The 24,552-nt window shown below is 46.4% G+C and overlaps 1 protein-coding gene across 3 annotated transcripts in view; it reads right to left on the reverse strand.

Annotated features, from left to right (window-relative positions):
- The window catches only part of Zbtb46 (zinc finger and BTB domain containing 46), a 70,280-nt gene extending 47,638 nt beyond the window's left edge, over positions 1-22,642 (reverse strand). For 2 of the 3 annotated variants that reach the window (NM_001107808.2, NM_001434154.1), the window contains 1 exon segment: positions 22,447-22,642. The gene's annotated coding sequence lies outside the window, so the exon portion shown is untranslated. 3 annotated transcript variants of the gene reach the window in all.
- Positions 22,643-24,552: the final 1,910 nt, after the last annotated feature.

The raw sequence follows: 24,552 nt of genomic DNA on the forward strand, positions 1-24,552 counted from the left end.
CCTCATCAACTAGGATCACACACTGGGAATTGCCAGCTCTGACCTCTGGCTGAAGGAAAATTGTTGTAGGGAAATTTCCCTGCTTTGTAGAATGCGAAAGGGGAAGATGTCCCTTTGTGCTATAGGACCCAAGTGTCCCTTTAAGCCTAGAATTTGCCTTCTATGCCTCCACCTTTGGACCACACCTAAGTTCAAAAGCTCAACTATATCGTCTGTTGATGTACAAAGGTTAAGAATGGGACATTTTCTAGCACATCTTCTCTTAGCAAGACACTGCTTCATGCTCTAGGAAGCCCTCCAGGCCCATCAGCCACTTTGTACATAAGATGGGAAAGTGACTGGCGAACCTGGAAAAGCTCAGCTGGGGGCCCCCACAAGGCAGAGTCAAAACTCTATTGGTTACACTGTTTTGAAAGCACATCTGTGGCCGTCATGGCTTAAATCCTGCTTTAAAGGTTTGTACAAATTAACCTGGAACCTAAGAATGGAACCTTATTTAAGCAGATCTGACCAAACTAAGATGACAATTCCACCCAGATGTGACTAGTATACTTATAGAAAGGGGAACTCAAAACACAGATGCACAGGAGGAAGAATGCTTTGCAAACCACAGAAGCACAGACCTAAGAGAGAATATCCCTGTCACACTCGAACCTTGGCCCTCTGGCTGCCAGAGCCAGTCAAGAATAAGTTCTCACTGGAAGCCCCTAGTTTGTGAGCATCTCCAGGGCCTTAGACACAAGCTACGGAGTGATTTTATTGGAAAGAAAGCTTATCAGGGCCAGGTTTGGGGATGCGTATCTAAAATCCTAGCAGTTGGGAGGTCATGACTTCTAACCTAGTCTGGGCTACATAGTAAGGCACTGATGGGATGTGTATCTCAATAGAATACTTGCCTCAAATGCACACTTGTACCCAAAAGTCTGGTTTGTTTGTTTTACATTTTTTTTTGGTTCTTTTTTTTTCGGAGCTGGGGACCGAACCCAGGGCCTTGCGCTTCCTAGGCAAGCGCTCTACCACTGAGCTAAATCCCCAACCCCTGTTTTACATTTTTTAAATTCATTTTTCTTCCATGTGCATTTGTGTTTTGACTGCATGCAGGTCTGTGTAAGGAGTCTAGATTGACTGACTGCATGCAGGTCTGTGTAAGGAGTCTAGATCCTCTGGAACTGGAGCTACAGAGAGTTTTGAGCTGTCAGGTGGGTGCTGGAGTTGGAACCCAGGTCCTCTGGAAGAGCAGCCAATGCTCTTAACTGCTGAGTCATCTCTCCAGCCCCCAAAATTTGTAAAAATGACAAAAGAAAATGAAGGTGCCAGGCACTTAACAAGATGGTATCAGCTTAACAAGGTGAAAAGTCCATTTCCAAACAGCTAAGTGCTGTTAGAATGACAACTTGGGATCCTGGTGTCTCAGACTCAAGCAGGATTCAGTCAGGAGGTTAGTCACATTTCAAGATCACTGTACTTACAAGCAAGTGATGAGGTCTGAGACTTTTCACTTCTTTCTTAGAAACCACACTAGCTGAGAATGTAGCTGGAATGGAAGAATACTTGCATAGCATGCACAAAGCCCTGGGTTCGATTCTCAGTACCAAACATACCAAGCAGAGTGTCACACACCTGTAACCCCAGCCCTTGGGAGATCTATAGAGGCAGGAGCCTGGGAAGTTCAAGGATGTCTTTACCTATATATTGAATTCAAGCCCAGTCTGAGTTACATGACACTCTCAAAAATACACACATACATACATACATACACACACACATATATACATACATACATACACACACATACATACACACACATACACACATACATACATACACACACATATATACATACATACATACATACACACACATACATACATACACACATACATACATACATACACACACATATAAACATACATACATACACACACATATATACATACATACACACACATACATACATACACATACATACACACACATACATACATACACACATACACACACATATATACATACATACATACACACACACATATATACATACATACATACACACACACATACATACATACATACACATACATACACACACATACATACATACACACACATACATACATACACACACATATATACATACATACATACACACACATACATATATACATACATACACATACATACACACATACATACACACACATACACACACATACATACATACATACACATACACACACATACATACATACATACACACATACATACATACATACACACACATATATATACATACACACATACACACATACACATACATACACACATACATACATACATACACACATACATACATACATACACACACATACACACATACATACATACACACACACACATACATACATACATACATACATACATACATACAATGTCAAATAGGTAAGCTGCACTAGCTGGAAGCATAGGAATCCATTTCTATTACAGATGCTGCTGGTAAAAATGCTCCGGTGCTTGATTAACAGCCCAAGGTCCACAAGTCCCTATCATGGTCCCACAGCAATTAGAACTTGTTTCAAAAGTTCCTGAGGCAGAGGCTCAGGCCTCTCAACCACAGGTGCTCATCAGACCACAGACGCTGAATGGACGAGCAGTAAGCAAGCAGCATTCTGACGAACCTGTCCTTTTTCATTTCTGGCTTGTGGTTAATGAACGCTCTATTTCCATGGCATAAACAGACTGTATAGCAAGATCTAATGCAAAGGGAAGGAGGGAGGAAGGAAATTAATGAAAGAAAATGAAAGACAGAACAAGCAAGCCCAGTCTCTTTGAGGGAAACAAGAATCAAAAGCTCTCGGTGGGCTACCGGCCTGGGGTCACTCACTCCCAGAAGTCTGCAGTCCTTGCTTCAGAAATGGGCATTGTATGTACATACTTCAGTGGTCCAGGGTCCCAAGAACCCTTAATTCCTTTTCATTATAATCAGAGAAGCAATGAAGCCAAGCATGGGACCTAAGCCTCCCAGGGTAAGAGCAAACCCATCCAATGGTCCACCTAAGTCTGAAGTTAAGGTTTTACTGTGAGACCTCAGCTGGCCTGGTACTCATTATGTAGTGTAGGTTTTTCCTCAAACCCATGGCTGTCCTCTTGCTTCGGCCTCTGAAGCACTGGAATTACAGGTATACACCACCACTCCTTGTTTATCCCCGACCCCTTGTTCTGTTACTATTTATTTTTAAGACTTACTTTATTATGTGTGTTTATGTGTATGTGCCTGTGTGATATTAGGTGCACATAAGTACAGGTGCCCATAGGCCAGAGGTTATCAGATCCCCTGAAACTGCAACTTATGATATGACACAGGTTTTGAGAATCAAACTCAGTCCTCTGGAAAGACAGTATATCATCTTTTTTTTTTTTAAGATTTATTTATTTATTATATATAAGTACACTGTAGCTGTCTTCAGACACACCAGAAGAGGGCATCGGATCTCTTTACAGATGGTTGTGAGCCACCATGTGGTTGCTGGGAATTGAACTCATGACCTCTGGAAGAGCAGTCGGGTGCTCTTAACCGCTGAGCCATCTCTCCAGCCCGACAGTATATCATCTTAACCACTGACCCGTCCATCTTTCCAACCCTTTATGTTTTGAGACCATGCTGGTCTCAAACTCAAACCTGTGCTTGAAGCTTTGAACACTAATCCTCCTGCCTCCACCTCTGAAATTTCAGGCATGTGCCACCACTGATGAGTTTGTTTAATTCCTTTGTCAAAGCTAATCCTAAAACTGACACTGGCACCTTAGCTTAATTTAATGTTAAAACCTTAAATAACACATGGCATGCACTCACTGTGAGCTTGGACTATCCAAGAAACAATTCACAGACCACATGAAGCTCAAGAAGAAGGAAGACCGGGGCTGGGGATTTAGCTCAGTGGTAGAGCACTTACCTAGGAAGCGCAAGGCCCTAGGTTCGGTCCCCAGCTCCAAAAAAAAGAATCAAAAAAAAAAAAAAAAAAAAGAAGAAGAAGAAGAAGGAAGACCAAAATGTGGATGCTTCAGTCCTTCTTAGAAGGGAGAAAAAAAATACTCATGGGAAGAAATACAGGGACAGAAACTGGAGCAGGGACTGAAGAAAAGGTCATCCAGAGACTGCCCCACCTGGGGATCCATCCCACATGCAGTCACCAAACCCAGTCATTATTGCTGATGCCAAGAAGTGCTTGCTGACAGGAGCCTGATATGGATGTCTCCTGACTCTGCCAGAGATTTACTGATACAGATGAGGATGCTTGCAGCTAACCATCAGATTGAGCACGAGGACCTCAATGGCGGAATTAGAGGACTGGGGGAGCTGAAAGGGCTTGCAACCTCATAGGAAGAACAACAATGTCAACCAACTCCACAGAGCTCCCAAGGACTAGATCAACAACCAATGAGTACACATGGAGGGACCCATGGCGCAGTCACATATGTAGCAGAGGATGGCATTGTCTGACATCAATAGGAGAAGCCCTTGGTCCTGTGAAGGCTCATTTCCCCAATGTAGGGGAATGCCAGGGTGTTGAGGTGGGAGTGGGTGGGTGGGAGTGGGAGCATCCTCATGAAGAATGGGGATGGGGAGAAGGAGGGAAAGGAGATAACATTTGAAGTGTAAATACATAAACTATCCAATAAAGAAAAAAAAAAAGAAACACAAGAGAGAATCGGGAAAGGGGTTAACATTTGAAACGTAAATAAAGAAGAAAAAAGAAACCTTAAATAAACACCTAAAGAAATCAAGAGTATAAAAAAAAGACCTCCCTGAGGTCTAGAGGTCTAGATGCATTTTGCTGGTCAGAAGTGATGTGAGGTCCTAGGTTCTTAAAGATGGTGATACACCAGCCAGTGCTGTGCCTTCTTGTCCTGAATCAGCCAGGAATACTAGAGAGAGAATTTGGGGAATTTGGGGAGAGAATGCATTAACATGTCCCCACTTCTGGCCCACTGACTCTAACTTTGGTACTCTATAAAGGGAACTACCCCAAACCTCCACTGTTCTAAGAACTACAGCCTATCAGGGAAAATAAAAACTCTCAAATGCCCAACCATCAGAAAATGGCCGAGGACCCCAACTGGAGGCGCTACTGCCGTTTGCATCAGTGCTCAGCAGCGCATATGGTAACTGCACAGAAACCAGAAGAGGAAGAGAGGGTGTGTCAAGTGGGAACTTCAGGGTTTTCTGGAAAGTCGGTCATGTTGGATGGTGTTTTGTTGGGGCAAACACATGAAGGAACATTTTCCTAAAGTGGACACAGATGAAAGGATGTCTGCTAAAGCAAGCATGTGAAAGGACACAAGATGAAAGATTCTTCAATAACAACACACACATTGTTCCGCCTTACATTACACGGTTGAGCTCTATTTGCTAGGACTTGCTAGCTCTATTTGCTAGAAACACCACCAAAAAAGCTCTGGTGGTGTGGTAGTTTCTTGCCACTTCCGTGGACTGGGACTGATTGACAGAATGATGTCAGCTGAGACAGACACATGTACTGAGGCTAGACATTTGCTGAGTGAGACCCGTAGAGGACACGTGACGTATGGAGGGAGTATAAAAAAAGACTGGGTGGACAGTGATGGAAGCTGAGCTACGCTTGCTCATAGAGCTGGCTGTGCAATGCTTGTTGGTCTCACGTCTTCATTGAGCTTCGTTTTTCTGAGAGAGGCACAGCCGAGAACTTCTCCTGGCTTTCCTGCTGGTCCCTCCTGCTACTGACTTGTGTGGAGGCTGACGAGGCTAAGGTATGGCTGAGGCATAGCTGTCTCTGCCACCACTACTGATTCCTGTTCACTATCCTGACTCCCGAGCCTGACTGCTGATATATCCATGAAATGTTTGTGAGGGATTGAGCTGCCTCTATGGGGACTACACTGTCGATTTCCAGACAACACAGATGGGAGGTGCCCCAAAGAACCACTTCTAAACAAGTCCACTTTCCCCATATCCCTTCTTTCCCACTACCTCTGGTATGTGGTGGGCTAAAAGGAAGGTTAAAATGTTTAAGAACCAATATTAAAAATAAGATTTAAAAATTTTAAATTATGAGAGAGAATGTGTGTGTGTCTGTTCCCCTTCCCCTCTAGGTGAGACAGACCTGTCAAGACTTAGAACATTTGCTTCACCCTTTTTCTCTGGAAAAGTAAGTTCCTTATTCATGAAAAAAAAATCAGATATGACCACCAAGTGGGATGTCAGTGCCCAGGAGGTTAAACTCAACACCTCATTCCTCCTGTGAAGGCTGGAACTGGGAAGGTCAGGCAGAGCCTGTACCTGTGACTTCCCACAAACTTCCCTGTCATGAAGGCCATGAGTCAGGTGAGACTTGTTGCCCTTCTGTCACCTAGAATCCCAAAGCTGTCTATCGTAGGGCAGCATCTTTCCTGAAAACACAGAGACTGGTTCCCCTGCCTGCCTCTCACAGAGAGGCTGCCCAAGCACCAACTTCCCAGAACAGATAGAAATGCCCCCACCGGCCTGCGGGCAGCTCTGGGCCTGCGGGCAGCTCTGGCAGGATGTACCCTCACCACATGTCTGGTGCAAGGTTTCCGGGAGCCCCATGCCCAAAGCCACAAGTAATCTGAGAGCCAGAATCTCTCAGTTCCTACAGAAGTTATGGTATACAGTTTAGGCCCAGATTGATAGCCTGTGAGTCACCTGGGTACTCAATACCCAGTGACCTTAACCTGCCTGGACTGTCAGGCCATGCTATTTACCAGGATTCTCTGATGGCTGAGTCAGGTACTTCCTTAACTCAGCTCCTCCCTGCCCAGAAGACAGCTCCCTTCCGGCCACAGGGTGGATCAGAGAGTGGACCACACTATGAGCATGTCCACTTTGCTTCCAGAGTTCTAGTATTCCTAGAACCAAACCTACACCTCAAGTGCTATGTCTGGTTTATCAACTCTACCTTTCTGGAGGAACCGAATATGTGTTTCAAGACCCAGTGCTTGTTATGGATAAAGACCATTTATCTGCGAGGGGGGAAAACAGCAAAAATAGGTCTTAATTTCAAGATGAGAAGTGTACATGAAAATATTCAAAAGAAACAACCTGACACATAGCAAAGTAAATGTTTAGTGTTGACCACTGAAGTAGCCATTTTTTTCATAAGAAATTTTCACTAGTTGGAAACGACTACTTTTAAGTAAAATTACACATCCGTCTCTCCTACTATAAGGGGAGAGCAGGTGTGGCGAGAGACATACTCCTGTAATCCCAGTCCGGAAGAAGAGGGAGAAGGTCATCCAAGGCCATCCTGAGTTACAGAGCCACTTAGAGGCTAGCTTTGATAAGGTGGAGGGGAAGGAGAAGCAAACCTAATCTGTGCTTTTGGTAAAAATTAAATAGAAACCAACTGAAAATGAGAGAACTGAGACATGTTTGAGGTTTAAAAGAATTTCACAAGATATCCCTATGCTTTATTAGCCAATAGCAAATTTAGGATTTTTGGGGAAAAAAAAAAGCTTTTGAAACTATTTTTTTTTTGGTTCTTTTTTTTCAGAGCTGGGGACCGAACCCAGGGCCTTGTGCTTCCTAGGCAAGCGCTCTACCACTGAGCTAAATCCCCAACCCCTTGAAACTATTTTAACTCTTGGGTTTATCATCGCATACAAGATAACTCATTTAAAGAATCTATATGAGTCTCCTCAAAAAAAAAAAAGGCACATGCATATTGTTTCCTTATGTTTTGGCTAAAGTATAAAGCCCTAAATATTTTTTGAAGTAGGACCAGGCCAGATGAGATGGCTAAGGTAGTATATTTACTAAATGGTAAAGGTGTTTGCCACCAAGCCTGACACCCAAGTTGAATCCCTGGAATACACATGGTAAGTAGAGAACTGACTCCCTCAGGTTGTTCCTTGGCCTTTGTGCATGCACACAAACACAAACACACGTGCACACATGCACACACACACACACACACACACACACACGCACGCACGAACGCATACACAGGGAGGGAGGGAGGGAGGAGAGGAGAGAGGAGGGCAGGAGAAAAAAGAGAAAAAGAGGAGATTCAATTGGGGGTGAGGAAGTTATTCTGAAGGTAAAAGCACTTGCTGTGCAAACCTAAGGACCTGAGTTCAAATCCCCAGCACCCATATAAAAAGCTGGGCATGCCTGCATGTCCCTGCAACCCTAAGCTGTGGAAGACAGAGAGAGGAGGACCACTGGATTGCTGGATACCAGTTTAGCTCCAGGTTCTGTAAGAGATTATTTCCCAAAAGAATATGGCAGAGAATAAAAGAGAGGGAACTGGGCATCCTCTTCTGGCCTCTGCACATGAACATATACCATATACGCAAATAGATTAATTTTTTTAAAGATACGTTAAATTGGAGTTCAAGTGAAATATTATTACTATACATCTACAGAAGGACCTGCCCCACACCTGCCCACTAAAGGTGAGTTTGTACTTCCCTTTGATACTACTCTAGTCCAGGACACTCGCTCCAGGTCACTACATCATGAGCTCCACACAGAGAACCCACAGGACAGATTCCTTAACAACGAAGAGGAAAATTTCCCAGAATAAAAGAAAGTTCAGAGGCCCCACCCCACCATGAGATAATCTGAGAAACAGGGACCCAACCGGGCATGCTCAGTGTGGGGCAAACAGGTTTCTGGGTGGTTTACTCTGCTAGACCTACAGGGTATAAAACGCTCAAAGACAAAACTGTCTGAGATTTGTTTAAATTACTCAAAGAAAAGAAGAGACAGGCGGGGCAGAGCAGAGTCCCAGGAGTCACTGCAGCGGTAGACAGGGACATGTCGTTAAGTTTGTGTACATCCAAACATGTCTAAAGCTTTAAAATTATATATATTTATGCAAGGAGCACTATGCCATGGCATGGGTGTTGAGGGTGGAGGACAACTTGATGTTGTCCTGGTTCTCCTTCCACCATGTGGGTTCTGGGAATCAAACTCAAGTCTTCAGGCTTGGCACCTATCACCAGCTGAGCTAGGCTCACCAGCCAATCTAAAGCTTTTCATTCTTATACACAAATGTCCCTTTTATAGAACCGGGAAAGTATGTAGTCAAGTAGGAAAGTATGTAGTCAAGTGATAACAGTGAACGTGTCAGACTTTAGTACCTGAGTCTACAGATATGGCTCTTGTCTTCTAGACACCTTGTCCCACTGGAAGACATACTCATATCTGCAGAAGGACCCACCTCGCTTAGTCTCTCACCTCAAGCCAGGGCCACACTCTAAGTGACCCTCAGAGACAGCAGGCCCACCCCTGCAGTCCAAGGAGTGCTTCGAGCTGGACCAAAGGAGTCCATTTTAGACAAGCCACATTCTCACAGCTAACCATGGCTGCTGCAGGTACCTTGAAAAGCTCTTTCAGAATTTTCTTATACAGGCTAGTTCTCCCCTTCCACTTTTGCATGGGTTCCATGAGCACGCCTTCTACAGTTCCAAGGATGAAACTCAGGTTGGCAGACTTGCACAGCATGCATTCTCAACTCTCTGAGCCATCTCTTCAGCCCCATTCCCTACTCTTTAAAAAACAAACAAAAAAAAAAAAAAAAAAAAACAATGTCTCACATAGCATAGGCTAGCCCCAAACTTACTAAATAGCTAAGGATGCTGTCTTCCTTCTGCCTTCATCTTGTAAGGGCTGAGATGATAAGTGTATGCTAGCTACCACCACTGGTCTATTAATTGATTGTTGTTGCTGGAGACAGGCTCTCAGTATTTATTAACCCTCTGGCTGGCCTAGAACTCCCAGAGATCAGCCTGTCTCTGCCTCCCAGGTGCTGATATTAAAGGCATGTGTCACAACACCTAGCCCACTGGTTTCATGGGGTGTTGGGGTTCAAATCCAGTTCTTTAGGTATATTAAGCAAGTACTTTACCAACTAAGCTACGTGTGCAACCCTGGAAAACTTTATATCCATCTGTACTTCAAAGCTGACTGTTGGGCTGGAGAGATGGCTCAGTGGCTAAGAGCACTGACTGCTCTTCCAGAGGACCTGAGTTCAATTCCCAGCAACCACATGGTGGCTCACAACCATCTGTAATGGGATCTGATGCCCTCTTATGGTGTGTCTGAATATAGATATGGTGTACTCATATAAATAAAATAAATAAATCTTTTTTAAAAAGCTGAGTGTTAGGGGTTGGGGATTTAGCTCAGTGGTAGAGCGCTTGCCTAGCAAGCGCAAGGCCCTGGGTTCGGTCCCCAGCTCTGAAAAAAAAGGAAAAAAAAAAAGCTGAGTGTTATTTCCACCACACAAAAATTTATTTTATGTTTCTATATCACAAACCAAATCTTTCCAAGTTTCCATAATATACTTTAGAATTTGTTGTTCATTTCCAGGGAAATTTTAATTGCCATTTTGGTGACGGGAACCTAGTTTAGTCATAAAACACTGGTCTAGCATGTGTCAAGGCCCTGGGTTTTATCCCTAGCACCATATACACACTCACACAAAATGCTTTTCCGAAAGAGGCTGCTAGAATGTATCTGTTTCCCAAGGAAGAAAAAGAGCCAGGAATCAGTCATGACCTGGTGGCCCAGATGAAAACAAGTGCAGGGACAAGACAAACATGGGGACCTGCGACCTGTCTAGATACACAGTCTCAATAGCTCAGCTGCCTCCAAGTGCCTGCCAGTACTTGGGCTCCATGTCTACTCATCACACCCAAAGTGTCAATCAATCTCACTCCACCTTGCTCCTTCTCTGCTGCATCTCCCAGGGTCCTGTCAACAAAAGAGACACTTCAATCTCTCCTTAAGTCATTGCTACCTTTGCCAGTGTCTAGTTCACTGTTCACTGCTGACCCCTAAGCTGAAAACTCTCAAGCTTGCTGCAGGCTTGAGGAGCACGCAGGTTTACAGTTCATATTAGCTGGCTTGCTGCTTAGCTGCCATCTTTGCTGTAAATAACAAGACCATCAAGGATATCATGGCTGATGAGGGTGACAGCTAGTGATACCTGGAGAGGCCTTGATAAATACTACACTAAGCAATCTATACGGGAAAAGTGTCAGAAACCAACACGTCTGTGGAGGCTTTGACCTCCAGCAACCTTAAATGAGACCTCAGGGTTTCTGTAGGCATGGTCAAGTTGAGATAAACTCCTTATAGAGTGGGTGGACCTAAACCGATATGATACACGATGGGGAGAGTCATGTGAGGATGAAGTCAGAGAGTGGACAAACAAGTGTATAAATGAAGAACAGCTACCAACACCTCACAGTGGACGAAACAAGAACTGTCCTGGGCCAGAGAGAGGAGAATTTGATAGACACTTTAATCTTGGACCTCTGGCTTCCAAAACACCAAAAAAGAAGTATATGTAAAGTACCGTGTGGCTATTCTTAAGCAGTATTAAAAGTTAAATTGGCACCCATACAAATAGCACCCTACTTTCCACAAATTGGGATGGCATTGGTAATCTTTACCTGGGAGCAACGTGACCTCAGCCACCAAGTTCTCACTGAGCAGTTTTATGGCGAGGCTGGAAAGTACATCCCTTAAAGCCCTGCAAAGAGTCTGGGGTGCAGAGATACAGAACAGCCAAACTTCTGACTTCCACATGCACCTGCAAACCTGTGCATGCACACGTTATAAAAAATTATCACCGCACAGTGGCCAGTGCATGCCTTTAATCCCAGCACTAGGAAGGCAGAGGCAGGTGGATCTTTTGTGAGTTTGAGGCCAGCCTGGACTACAGAGCAAGTTCCAGGACAGCCAGGGCTACACAGAACAAACATGTCTTGAAAAACCGAAGGGGAGTAGTGGGCATGAGATAGCTCAGTGGTTAAAGGCAGCTGTTGCTTTTGCCGAGGACCTGGGTTTGGTTCCCAGCATCCATTTGGTGGATCACAACAATCTGGAACTCCATTTTCAGGAGGGTAAATGACTTGTATGGGCACAAGGTATGGTACAAAATACACATGCAGGCAAAATACTTATACACATAAAATAAAAATCAATCTAAACAAATAATAAAAAAATAAACCGAGACATCAAACTTGTAACTCCATGGATATTTTTAGGACAAGGCAACAATCAACATGACTGAAAAAAAATTGTGATAAATTAGACAAGAAACAGGACGGCCCACAGGTGAGCTTGACAGCAGACACTGTGCTCAGGTTGTGCTTCCTCAAGGAGCAAGAACTTTCTGAACTCAAAGGAAAACACTCTGAGCACATCAGGATTTGCCTACTCCCACCCCACGCTTGTTGTCTTGCTCCTGAATGCCCATCCCTCTCTCTCAGGCACCAGCAGGCTCTGGGTATACCTGGAAATCACAGGCATCAGTGGGTGTTGGTGGTTTAGCTCCAGACTGAGAATGCTGTCACTGCACATGCCTCCTATAGCCACACAGTAGCACGGATGCTAGTTGGAAACTACACACACTTCTCAAGATCTCCTGCAATTCCACGTGGAATAAATGTGAAATATCAACAATAATGAGAAGGTCAGACCAGCAGAGAAGCAGCAAAGGAATTGTCAAAACCAGCTTTCCATCTCTGATATGTTTTTGTGCTCCCAAAATCTATGCGCCACCATAAAAAAACTGCTTAAACCAGAAGGGTCATTAGGGTCACCTTCTACTCCCTCTTGTTTCATCTGCCAACAACATAAAAAAAAAACTAGAAAATGCAATATGAACCTAACAGTAAAAACTCCTTGTTCAGCTGTCTAGTGTGCTAGCCACAAAACATGTGTCCCATAGAAGGCATGCTCATGGTTTCTGAAAAGTTCTTAAAAACTTCCTGAGCATAAAGATTAAAATTCTCCCTGTTAGCCAGAGATGGTGGTGCACACCTTTAAAGGGATTAATCCCAGCACTTAAAGAGACAGGGGCAGGCAGATTTCTGTGAGTTCTAGGCCAGCCTGGTCTACACAGTGAATTCTAAACAGAAAGAGCAACATAATGAAAACCTGTCTCAAAAATAATAATAACTTAATAAAAATTAAGTTAAAAAATTTCCTGCTTCATTATTCCTCATGTGTGGTGGGTTTCTAGAAAATGAGCAAGAACCATCTCCTCACAGAAAAACACAGACGTTTCCCACTTACGATGTTACCCAAGTGTAACAAACACAAAAAACAAAGCCAGAGTGGCAGTGCATAAGCATGAGCACTTTTTTTTTTCCCCCGGAGCTGGGGACCGAACCCAGGGCCTTGCGCTTCCTAGGTAAGCGCTCTACCACTGAGCTAAATCCCCAGCCCCGCATGAGCACTTTTAAGAATCAATGATAAACAGAAACTCCAGGCATGGTGTGCATGCCTTTTATCCCAGCACTCAGGAGGCAGAGGCAGGCAGATCTCTGAGTTTGAGGCCAGCCTGGTCTACAGAGCAAGTTCCAAGACAGGCAGGAGGGGCTGCACAGAGAAACTCTGTCTTGAAACCCCCCCCAAAAAAAAAAGAAAAGAAAAGAAAAAAGAAAGAAAAAAAAGAAACATCTAATTGTAGTGTGTTATTCACCTCAATGGTTTCATTTGTTTTGGACAGAGCATTCCTGGTATTTAATAAGCACCTGTGTGGTTTTAAGTATCTTGACTTTCTTAGTTTCATTTCAGAATCATTCTACAAGTGAATCCAGGGTTAGTAATCCCAGGAAACAGTATCTTCCCGATATTTACTCCAAGGTCTCAGAACATAAGATCCTGGGTGGCTTGCCCAAGTCATACTGCCCAGGATAATTTCACTCAGTGAGCACAAGAACCAAGAACTTTCTCTTCTGCAAAGTTACTGTAGGAAAACCACCTGTCAACTCTAATGCACAGGAAATTCTCAGAGCTGTTAACGCTGGAGGAATAGATGGCACCCAGGCGATCAGTTGGGAAGCTGACATCCTTGTATGGATGGCGGCCACAGTGGTTCTGATAGGTAGAGGCAGCCAGGAGGGCAGGGCGGACTATTGAGTACTTCCCAGCTACAGGCCAAGGCCCTGAAGTAACTCCCAAAACACTTGCCAGGGTATTTTCCTGTGGGACACAGATCCCAAATGGGAATTTGCTGAAAGCCTTGGAAACATCCCCAGAGCTGACATGTGCAAATTATGAAAAACAAGTCTGAGATGTAGGGACTTCTGCTGCCCAACGAGAAGAATGGGAAAGACTACGTTTACAAGACTTTGGGGTCTATGATGGGCCACAAGACCATGCTCAGCCATACATCAGGACTGGCAGCTTCTTCATGCTCCCATGTTTGATTTGGAAACGTTTTCAGGAACGGGCACCAGTCAATTAAAGAAAACAGAATGGCACCCACACACTAAACTCATAGCATACACACTTGTGTACAGAATCCACACACTGTAGAATATATGCACACACAGTACCCACACAGAGCCACACAGAGCACCAATACAGGGCACACACAGTAATTACCCTACTGCACACGGAGCTGCCATACACTGTGTGTGCACAGTGCCCATACTCTGAACTCATGGTAATCACACATTGCACACATAGCACTCACAAAGCATGGACACCATCCACACAAGGACACAGAACTCACCCATTGCACACACAATGCCCAAACTCTGAACTTAGAGCACCAACACACTGCACACATAGCACCCATACTATATACAGTGAAAACAAACCGTATTCATAGTACCTACATGCTATATGCACAGTAGCCACACAAATGCAGTCCACTAAGCGCTTTCCATGAAGAAGAAGAAAAGCAACATTCAAGAACACTTCATCCATGATCATGTATGTTACTCAGAATATGTTTCCTTCTGCATGTTCTCATCCCTTTTCCTCTGTCCCACCATCTTTCTGACCTTTGGTGTCTTGGAACTCTAGGCACATACCTTCTGTGACCACACCTTTTTCTGAAGACACAAGGGAATGCTGGCTAAGCGATGGGTACTATAAGTGTCAGCTGTATTTGAAAGGAGGTTTTGAATACTGCAGAAGCTTGGGTGATGTGAAGCTTCCTCAAGACCAGACACTCCATGGTCTAGTCTTAGGCAGGTGTCTTAGCTTCCTGGAAGGATAACCACCATACAGATAAAGTCACCTTGACACTTTGACGTTGGGCAGGTACCCTTGATACATAAGATAACGAAAGGATTTAGAAGGTCACAGATTCTGCTTGAAATTGGGAGAGGGAGAATGTCAGTTACAGCAAACTGTTCCCAGTTTGTCCTCATCTTTAAATGAAGATGAGTAATTGCTTCTTTCAGAAATTCCCAAACTGGCTTTGAACTTCCTAAATAAGAGCATGCTGCCACTCACAGGCTTCCGTGCTTTAAATGGGAGAGAATGAGAACACAGAACAGACCTACTTTGAGCACCACGGCAAGACTTGACCACTTTCTCTTTTCAGCTCATTTGCAATGGGTATATGGTGGAGACACAGTCCTGTACCACCGACCTGAACCTCCTAGGATGACCATCTGAAGTCTCAGGGACTGGAGGGCACTCATCAATCACAACCCCACTGAAGCTGTACATGCCAGAGTTCTGTGCAGTGTGCCTTGAGCCTGCTTTTTGCTGTAAGCAGTCTAACCCCCTCATCTTTGTTCCTCCAAGGCTGGGGTCCCCTCTCTGCCCAGCTGCGCTGTACATGCTAACAATTCTGTCTTCTGGTCCTGTCACTGTTTGTGTTGCCCTTACAGCCAGCAATGGCCTCATTTCCCACTCCTGGGGCTGGGGGTGAAGCCCAAGGCCTCATAAACAGTAGGCAAGTGCTCCATTTGTAGCTGAGCTACATCCCGGTCCTTGAATCCATTTCTACTTTCATGTATTTATTTAGTGTGCATGAGCGCTATAGCACACATGTAGAGGTGTTGCAGGATATTTTTTCACACTGTGAACCCAGAGATTATGTTATTTACTGAAAACAAAAAAACTAGTTTCTAGCTGTGGTGTGGCTCATTCCTTAGTACACACCTTTAATCCCTCCTGGAATACAGACACACCCTTGGTACACAGCCTTTAATCCCACACAATGAAGATGAAGTTAAATTTGTGGGAGAAAGCAACCATGTTTGAAAGTGATGTCTAATTCGATGGCAGAAAAAGTGATGAATCAGAGAAAGATTCGATGGAATGGATATGCTGCACTCTCACAAGGAGAGGAAAGGAAGCTACTTAAGGGAGCATTGCAGGAGTGGAGAGGGGGGAGGTGGTGGGGGGGTGGTAGGTGGTGGTGGCAGCAGCAAAGGCGGTTTTACTGTGCCAGTTGTACAGAGACAGGCTGCAGAGAGAATACACTACTAGACACAGATTTAGACAGAATGAGCCAGAAAATGAGAAGGAACCATAAAATTAGAATGTATTGCCAAAGTTAGGATAAGGCCAAACAGAGCAATTCAGGAAAAACCAAGAGAAGCCAGATTTACTCGCCATAACAGGAGAGTTGAATCAACCAGCCAGAAATCAAAGAGAACAAGAAAGGGTGAACTTATTCAGCAGTAAGTCTCACAGAGTGAAAGCGTTCTAGGACTAGATTAGATTACACAGAGCAAATATGTGCAGGTGGACATTAAGAGTGGAAAACATCTGGGTCTGGAAAGATGACTTAGTGGTTAAGAGCACTTGCTGTTCTTCCAGAAGACCTGAGTTTGGTTCCCAGTATCCCGGGAACAACCATTTCTAACTCCAGCTCCAGGGGATCTGGTGCTCTCTTCTGGTCACCTCCACTCACATGGTAGGCAGGCGACAGACATTCTCATATTCTCTGTCTCTGTCTCTGTCTCTGTCTCTGTCTCTCTCTCTCTCTCACACACACACACACACACACACACACAGACACACACAGAGAGAGAGAGAGACAGAGACAGAGAGAGAGACAGAGAGAGAGACAGAGACATACAGAGACAGACAGAGACAAATATAAACGTAAAACTTAAAACAAAAACAATGGTCTTGCACAGGGTAGAGTTTTTGTGATTCATTGGTTCACTGATTCCTCTAATAATCCTGAAGAAAATGTTCTCTTGCACTTAATACAACACTTTCCTCTTTACTAATATATGTGCACCTTAGGCCCTCGTTCTAGCCCTGTGTGTAGAGGTTCAGAGAAAGTTGCTCTTGAATCTTGGATATCAAAGACTGTGGGTTAAAAACTGCCAGTTCTCTGGGTGATCTACACTAAGACAAGTAACCTGTTCACAAGCAAGTGGGTCACGCCACGCAAGCATATCCACTTTTCACAGAGATAGCTCTTGGGTATGTTGGGCTGGGAGTCAAATTCCCAGCAACACCACCACCACTGAAAAACTAAACCCCACACTTAAAAGTCTTAAACCCAGGGTTGGGGAATTAGCTCAGTGGTAGAGCGCTTGCCTAGCAAGTGCAAGGCCCTGAGTTCGGCCCCCAGCTCTGAAAAAAAAGAAAAAAGAAAAAAAAAGTCTTAAACCCTCTGTACACAGTCCAAGACACAAAGAAGCCATGTCTCAAAAAAAAAAAAAAAAAAGATGTCTTCTAAAATCCATCATTCATATCATTCATGTGAATTTATAGATCTTTCCTATTTCATGGGCAACTGAAATGACAGCCGGAAGTTAAAGAACTACTGGCAGGAAATGTAGAAGAAACTCAGTACACTCCCTGGGCACCGGTACACACTGTAATAAGACAGCCGCAGAACTATGTCACTGCTTTCAAAAAGCAAAGATGGGTCTTCCCATGTAGACCCTCAAGGGCCTGTGTGCCTAAGACAAGCTTCAACATGTACTTAACCACTGCTTGTGCCCAGCAAGACCACCTTTCTTTCCCAGATCTTCCGACTCTCACCAGCAATCCGATATTGACAAAGCAGAGGAAGACATGGCTGGCTGGGTACCGGCTCTGACTGTAATATTGAAGGCCCTCTCCTCAGATTATCTGTAGGAACTCCGGGACTGCTCCTCATCTTGCCTACATTCTCTGAGATGCTTCTTACCCACACTTACTGTCACATCAGCTATCTGTGTGGCCACCACCTACGTCTTTCTACTACATGACTTTCAATGACCTGAATGACCTAAGGTCTGGCTAATACCAGGTTCTGAATGGCCAAAAAAAAAAAAAAAAAAAGAGTAATAAACCCTGGGGTGAGGCATGATGGTATCTATATCTCTGATTCCAGCATTTAAGAGACAGGAGGATCTTGAGTTTCAGACCAGTGTGGGCTACATAGCAAGACCATGTCTCAAAAACGGGAGGGGGTGAGGAGAGTCAGCAAAGGAAAGCTAGAATGTCTGCTAACACAATTAAGAAAGCTTATCTGTCAAAACACAGAAAGCTACATTTGTGCTGCTGAAAAACATACTAGTGTTTCCCAACTCGCTACCCATAACTAGTAATTTTTTAATCCAAATTATGTTTTAAAATACTTACTGGCTGGGAGGAGGTGGCACATGTCTTTAATCCCAGTGCTATACACAGAGAAAATTTGTCTTAATAAATAAAAATAAAATACACAGTAATTAAAAAATATAAATCAAAACTAAGTGGCACTAATGGGACGCTAAATTAAATTAGTCTGCATAGAAACTTACATAAGTCATACTTAGGTCAAATCTGACTTCTTTTTGCTTTCCTTTCAGTCTTTCATAGAACCGGTCAGAAAGTGTTCTTTCTCTTCTCTACCTACAAGCAATACCATCAGGCATGCTCCACTAGTAAACCAGAGCACAAACCTGAGGGAAATAAAAAGGTGGTTAAGCAATTATGGCAAAAAAAAAAAAAAAGAAAGAAAAAGAAAAGAAAAAAGAAAAAAAAAAGAAAAGAAAAGAAAGAAAAGCCAGGGTTGGTGGTGTACTCCTGTGATCTAGAATACTCGTTATGTAGGAGGCCAAAAGGATCAGGAGTTTAAGGACATCCTTAGCTACCTAGTGGGTTTTAGGCCAGCCTGGACTACATGTAACCTTGTTTCAAAACAAAACATAACAAAACAAAAGGAAGACTTCATGTGTGTGGTGGCAGACAGCTGTAATTCTAGTGCTTAAAAAACTGAGATGGGGGTTGGGGATTTAGCTCAGTGGTAGAGCGCTTGCCTAGGAAGCGCAAGGCCCTGGGTTCGGTCCCCAGCTGGGGGGTGTGGGGGGGACGGGACTGAGAGGAAGGCCTCAAATCTGAGGCCTACCTAAGCTACATACCAAGTTTGAAGTCAGCCTGAGCTAAAGAGTAATCCTGTCCAAAAAATAAGAGGAGAGGAGAAAAGAAACAAGCTGATCCTTCACCGACTCCATGTTCTCAGAGCCCAGCTCTTAAGACAAGTTCAAGTCCAGAACTGGCCAGGCCAAAGACCGCAACAACCAGACAGAAGATTAGGAGTGGAACAAGTGGGCAGTGTTCCAAAGACTTGTCTTTTGGTCTTAATAGAACACTTCCTTTATCTGTTTATTTTTAGGGGTCAGGCCACTCAGCAAACTCCAGGAACAAAAGTTTCACCAGGTGGTGGTGGCACATGTCTTTATCCCAGCACCAGGGAGGCAGAGACTGGCAGATCTCTAGGAGTTCGAGGTCAGCATGGTCTACAGAGTGAGTTCTAGGTAAGGGAGGGCAACATAGAGAAACCCTGTCTTGAAAAAGAAGAACAACAAGAGTCTACCCACCCACAGATGTAATAGATTCAAAGGGAATTTCTTTTGTGTGTGTGAGGGGGAGGGTCAAGACAAGGTTTCTGTGTAGCCTGACCTAGAACTCATACTCTTGACCATACTGGCCTTGAACTCAGAGATTCACTAGTCTCTACCACCTAAATGCTGAGGTTAAAGGCGTGTGCCGACACCAACACTCAGCTTCAAATTCTTAACAATCCAATCTCACTCCAGAGAATTTAAATTAGAATGTTTTCAAAGCAGAATAAAAAAAACCATTTTTTTTTCAAAATGAGAAAACAAAAGACCATGAAGCTCCTGAAAAAGGCTGTCTAAGGCAGGTGCAAAGGATTCCAGTGTTCAGATTAAAGGGAAGACAATGGTTTCTAGAACTTTCTTCTTACTAACAGCTAAAAGAATATCTAAGCACAGAAAGTGACTTCACTCTGAGAAATTAGCTCAAGTATTTCTCTGCCCTGTACACTAAATGGGCCTCTTCAGTTCTCAGAGGCTGGTCTAAGACCTCAAGGAGTATAGCACAGCAGCTGATCAGCGCCCCAGAAACCAGACCACAGGGACAGAGTGGCCCAATTTTCCTTAATTTGAAAACCTCCACACAAGAGAAAGTTGGGAAGTTCACTGTTAAAACATAATTCAATTTAGCAGTGTTTGTAAATAAGGCATCTTCAGCAATAACAGACACCCCCCCCCCCATTCTTCAGGCATTTTCTATGAATCTGTGGGACATTTTCTCCATCTCTTGACATTTATGCACTGGTTTCTCTGTGTGGCCAAGGAGCACCACAAGTCACAGGGAAGTGGACTAGCCTGACCCTGCCATGTCTGTTGCAGGGCACTAAGTGTCAGCAGTGGCCCTGTTAACAGAGACCAGTCAGAAAGAGAGGAGGTTGGGGTGTGAGCTCAGAATAACTTCATACTTACACAAAGCAACAGAACATGAATAGAAATTATCTTTCTTGTTTTGTTTTGGTCTTGGTTTTTTATTTCCAAGACAGAGTTTCCCTTTGTAGCGCTGGCTGTCCTGGAACTCACTTTGTAGACCAAGCTAGACTCGAAATTAGTGGTTCCTCTGCCTCCCAAGTGCTGGTATTAAAGGTGTGTGCCACTAACACCAGCCTAATAGAAATTATCTCTAATGAAAGAAAAAGTCTTAAATTCAAGGTAGTGAGTGTCATGAGAATCTTAATTAAATGTTGTCCTTGGGCAGGCTTGAGGCAAGGCTGGATTTTGATTTCTAGGCTCTCAAAGTTGAGTTCTTTCTACTAAAGAGAAAACAGGCAATAACATCCAGCACTGTTTGCTTTGGGGGGGGGGTTACAAGGTTTCCAAAGAAAATGCTAAACTTCTATCTGCAATAATTTCTACCTAAGTATCACTATCTTTTCTGCCATAATGTGGAGATGTATCCTAAACTTTTCAGTTCAACGTACCTAATATCATAATATCTATCAAAATGGAGGAATCCCAGTATAATAAACTTTACTTCATCATTCACGTGGAAAACCTATAAATTTCCTTTGGTGAACAAACTATTCTCTTCCTGAGTGGAAACACTGCCTTGCACTGGCAAGACGAGGACCAGCAAGAGCGGAATTCGTGAATCTGCACCCAAATGGGAAGTTAGTTAGCCTAGAGGAGGAATCCAATCCAGCGTTCTACACGGGAGACAAGGCACGCACAGGAGTGCGCCAGGCACAGGTGTCTGTGCCTAGGCGGTTCACTAAACAGTTTCTAATTAGCATTTCTTTACATTCTGATAACAATCTTCCCACTGTAACCTTCACTAAATGCACGCTGAGATTGTAGCAATGAGAGCGGGAGGAAATTCGCTAAGAATTTCAAACTTTCTTCTGTTTATATTTCTTTGGGTTAGAAATGATCTGTTTTTTGCCCCATTTAGCTTGTTCTTGGGCTCCCAGATCCAGTCCTATTGTGTATAGCTGGTTCCGCCTACTAATAGTGAAATCGCTAGCCAGACCAAGAAATCCCCCAACTAGCTAGAACCCTCTCCATGATGCAGAAAATTCCAGTTTTACCCTCCGGATTGAGTTGTCTGACAGTGACTTTCGCTAACCTATGAAACTGACAGGTCTATTTACTGGGAAACAAAGACGCGACTTGTAGCGGACCGGATTCCCTTGCGCGCTCCGTGCGCTCTGAGCGCCGCGTCTTATCTGCGCTGCCCACTCCATCGCACCGGGAGGGCCCTGCACCCCAGTTCGGCCCATTATTAAAATGGAAATCTAAAACAATCGGCATCTAGCTCCTGGGGAGACAATGACCCCCAAGGACCCGCAGGGCCCACCTCCTGCAGTTCTGACTCTTGGCAAACTCAGCGCGGGCGGGTCCGGGTGCGGCTCCGCTGAGCGGGCGGGGGACGCACAGGGCGGAGAGGGCGGGGGGCTCAGGGACGCCCCCGGGCTGCCTCCCGGGGCCAGGCGTTGACGCAGCAGAAATTACCAGCTGGAAAAATCCCCTTTCGGAGGTGACGAAGAGGGACCCCGGCGGCCGCAGTGGCTGCCGAAGGTGCCAAGGGGCCGGGAAGCCCCGCGCCGCGGCCGCCTCTACGCTCAACCCCGCAGGGACCTGCCGCGCCGCCCCGCCCACGCCACTCGGGCCGTGGCCCCGCGGGCCTGGGTCTCCGGCCGCGTAGTCCCCGGGCGCCATCGCCCCCAGGAGGGCGCCCCCGCGAGGCGGGACGGGGGGCCAGTGGCAGGGCGGGGGCGCGCCCGGGACACAGCCACCAGGGCTGCAGCTGCCCAGCTCCCGCCCCGGACCCGGTTCCGGCTCCCGCCAGGGCTTTAGCCCCGGCCCCGGCGTGGTGCGCCAGCCCGGCCGCGCGGACAATGAGCCGGCGCAGCTTACCTGTGACCCCATGGGGCGCGGGCGCGGGCTGGCGCCGTGGCCGCGGACCGGTGATCGCGCGGCCACTGGCGAGAGCTGCGTCCGGGAGGGTCCGAGCTGCGCGCTCGCTCCGGTGGCTTGGTCCGCCCGCCGGTCCGTTCGTCCGTCCGTCAGGCCGGCGCGCGCCCCCGCGCTGCTCCAGCCCCGCGGCCCCCACGCGCCCCGCCCGCGGACCCTGACCCCGCCCCCGGCGCGCGCCCGGCCGCCGCTGATTGGCCCGCACTGCGCCCTGGCCTCGGCCACCGCCCCAGTCCCGCCCCCGCCCCCGCCTGCCGGCCCCGCCCCCCGCTCCGGCGGCTGGGCGCAGCGGGCTGGCCGGGGCCGAGTGGCCGCGGGAGCACCGGCGGCCCACCGCCCCCCTCCCGCGGGGCTGGACAGCGGAAGTGCGGGCTGGAGCTCGCTGGGCATTGTGGGAAACCCCCTCCCATGGGCTTGCGAGTGGCAAGGAATGGGGTCCGTGGGTCGACGCTCGCGCCCCACGAGTCTCACAACCAGAGACCACCTGATGGGAGAGGTGGGCTGGGCAAGTTCACCGCAGCAGGGTCGGGTAGGCGCACCCCGCGATGTCTGTGCACTGTCCCTGGGGACGCACGAGACTGGGTCACGGCTGTCCCCCGAGCCCCGCAGAGCCGTCGCGGAAAGCGCGTCTCCCAAACTTAGCGACTTCCAGGCGCGCTGAGCGGAGAAAACGCGCTCTAGGGGCGCGGTGCCCAGAAGGGGCTGGTCAGTCTTCACCCCCGCCATCCGGGGACCTGGGCGCTCTCGCAGAGAGGAGAGCGTTGGGAAGCGGGCCACGTGGCGATGTCTGCAAGCGGGACTCATATATGACCAACTAGGAGCATTGGCTGCCGCACGTCGGTCTTGTCATCCAACTGCCGGTGAGGGTGTGGGGCTCAGAAAAGTGGCACTCGCCACCCTGACTTGGCCCGCAGCTCCCAGCCAGTGATGGCATCTCGATTTTGGTATAGCCACGGATAGGTCTCTTCACCCCGCCCCCAGTGGTGCAGTGAGGCCCTTACGTCCTTCTTCCCTCCAGTGTCTTCGATCGGTTGAGGAGCAGAACCTGGAGCGGGCAGTCCCGGCTGGTCTGCGTAAGGGTTAAAGGCCACCACGGTACATCCCAGGCGCAGCAGCGGGAAGGGGGGTGAGCCTGTAGATGGCCAGGGGCATAGAGGAGTTGAGCCGGGGTTGGGCCAACCAATCGCGAGGCGCCCTGGGCTGTCCGCGGCCTGCCTCAAGGAGGGGCAGGCACCAGCGGAATTCCTCGGGAGGTGGGAGGCTCCCGCTCTGGTGGAGGATTTCTCATGTTGTGTGAGGAGGCATTCACAGGCAGCAGTGGGAGGACTGGCCAGAGGGGATTCTCCTTGAGTGAACAAGAGTAAGCAGACGTCTGCCAGCCAAAGATGAAACCTGGGATACTCACTCACTGTTCGTGGGCTCCAGGAGATGGCTGTGCACATGCCCTGCCAACCACTCATCAAGCCTCTAGGCAAGCATCTATGCTGCACTAGTGGCTCAGGTGCCCCTAGTCTCAGGTTTTCTGCTGGAGGACCCTTTTGGCACATCTGGTCTGAAGTGAATCCCCCACAACTTACTTCTGCCCACCTCTGTGTTCTATCCTTGGAGAAGTATGGCTGGCATAGTTCAGCTGATATACTGTTTCTGACCTCCAGGAGGGTCCAGCTGTGTAAACCTCCCTTTGAAGGGACAAAGGGCATTGTCTGTAGATAGTCATTCCCCTTCCTCAATTTGTTTTCTGATGCAGCCCATGAAGGAAAGGAAGCATGTGGAAACCTCTAAGGTCACTGTCCCTCAGAAAGAGCCCCAGTTTTTCTCAAGGTAACTAGGCATCCAAAGCATCCTTCAAAGAGATTCGTGTAGATGATATGCTGCCATGTCTGTTTTCCATGCAGAATTTGGGAGCAGTAGTAGAGCCTTGCCTGTGAACACAATGGGGCTCAGTCATTGCTCAGGGAGCCCCTATAAACCTGGTGTCTAACACTAACAGGCCCACCCCATATGCCAGAAGGGCTATTCATAGGAAGTCTTTGTGAGCTCAGAAATGAG

Source organism: Rattus norvegicus, chromosome 3, assembly GCF_021556685.1.
Source record: "Rattus norvegicus strain SHRSP/BbbUtx chromosome 3, alternate assembly SHRSP_T2T, whole genome shotgun sequence".
Classification (NCBI taxonomy): Eukaryota; Metazoa; Chordata; class Mammalia; order Rodentia; family Muridae; genus Rattus; species Rattus norvegicus.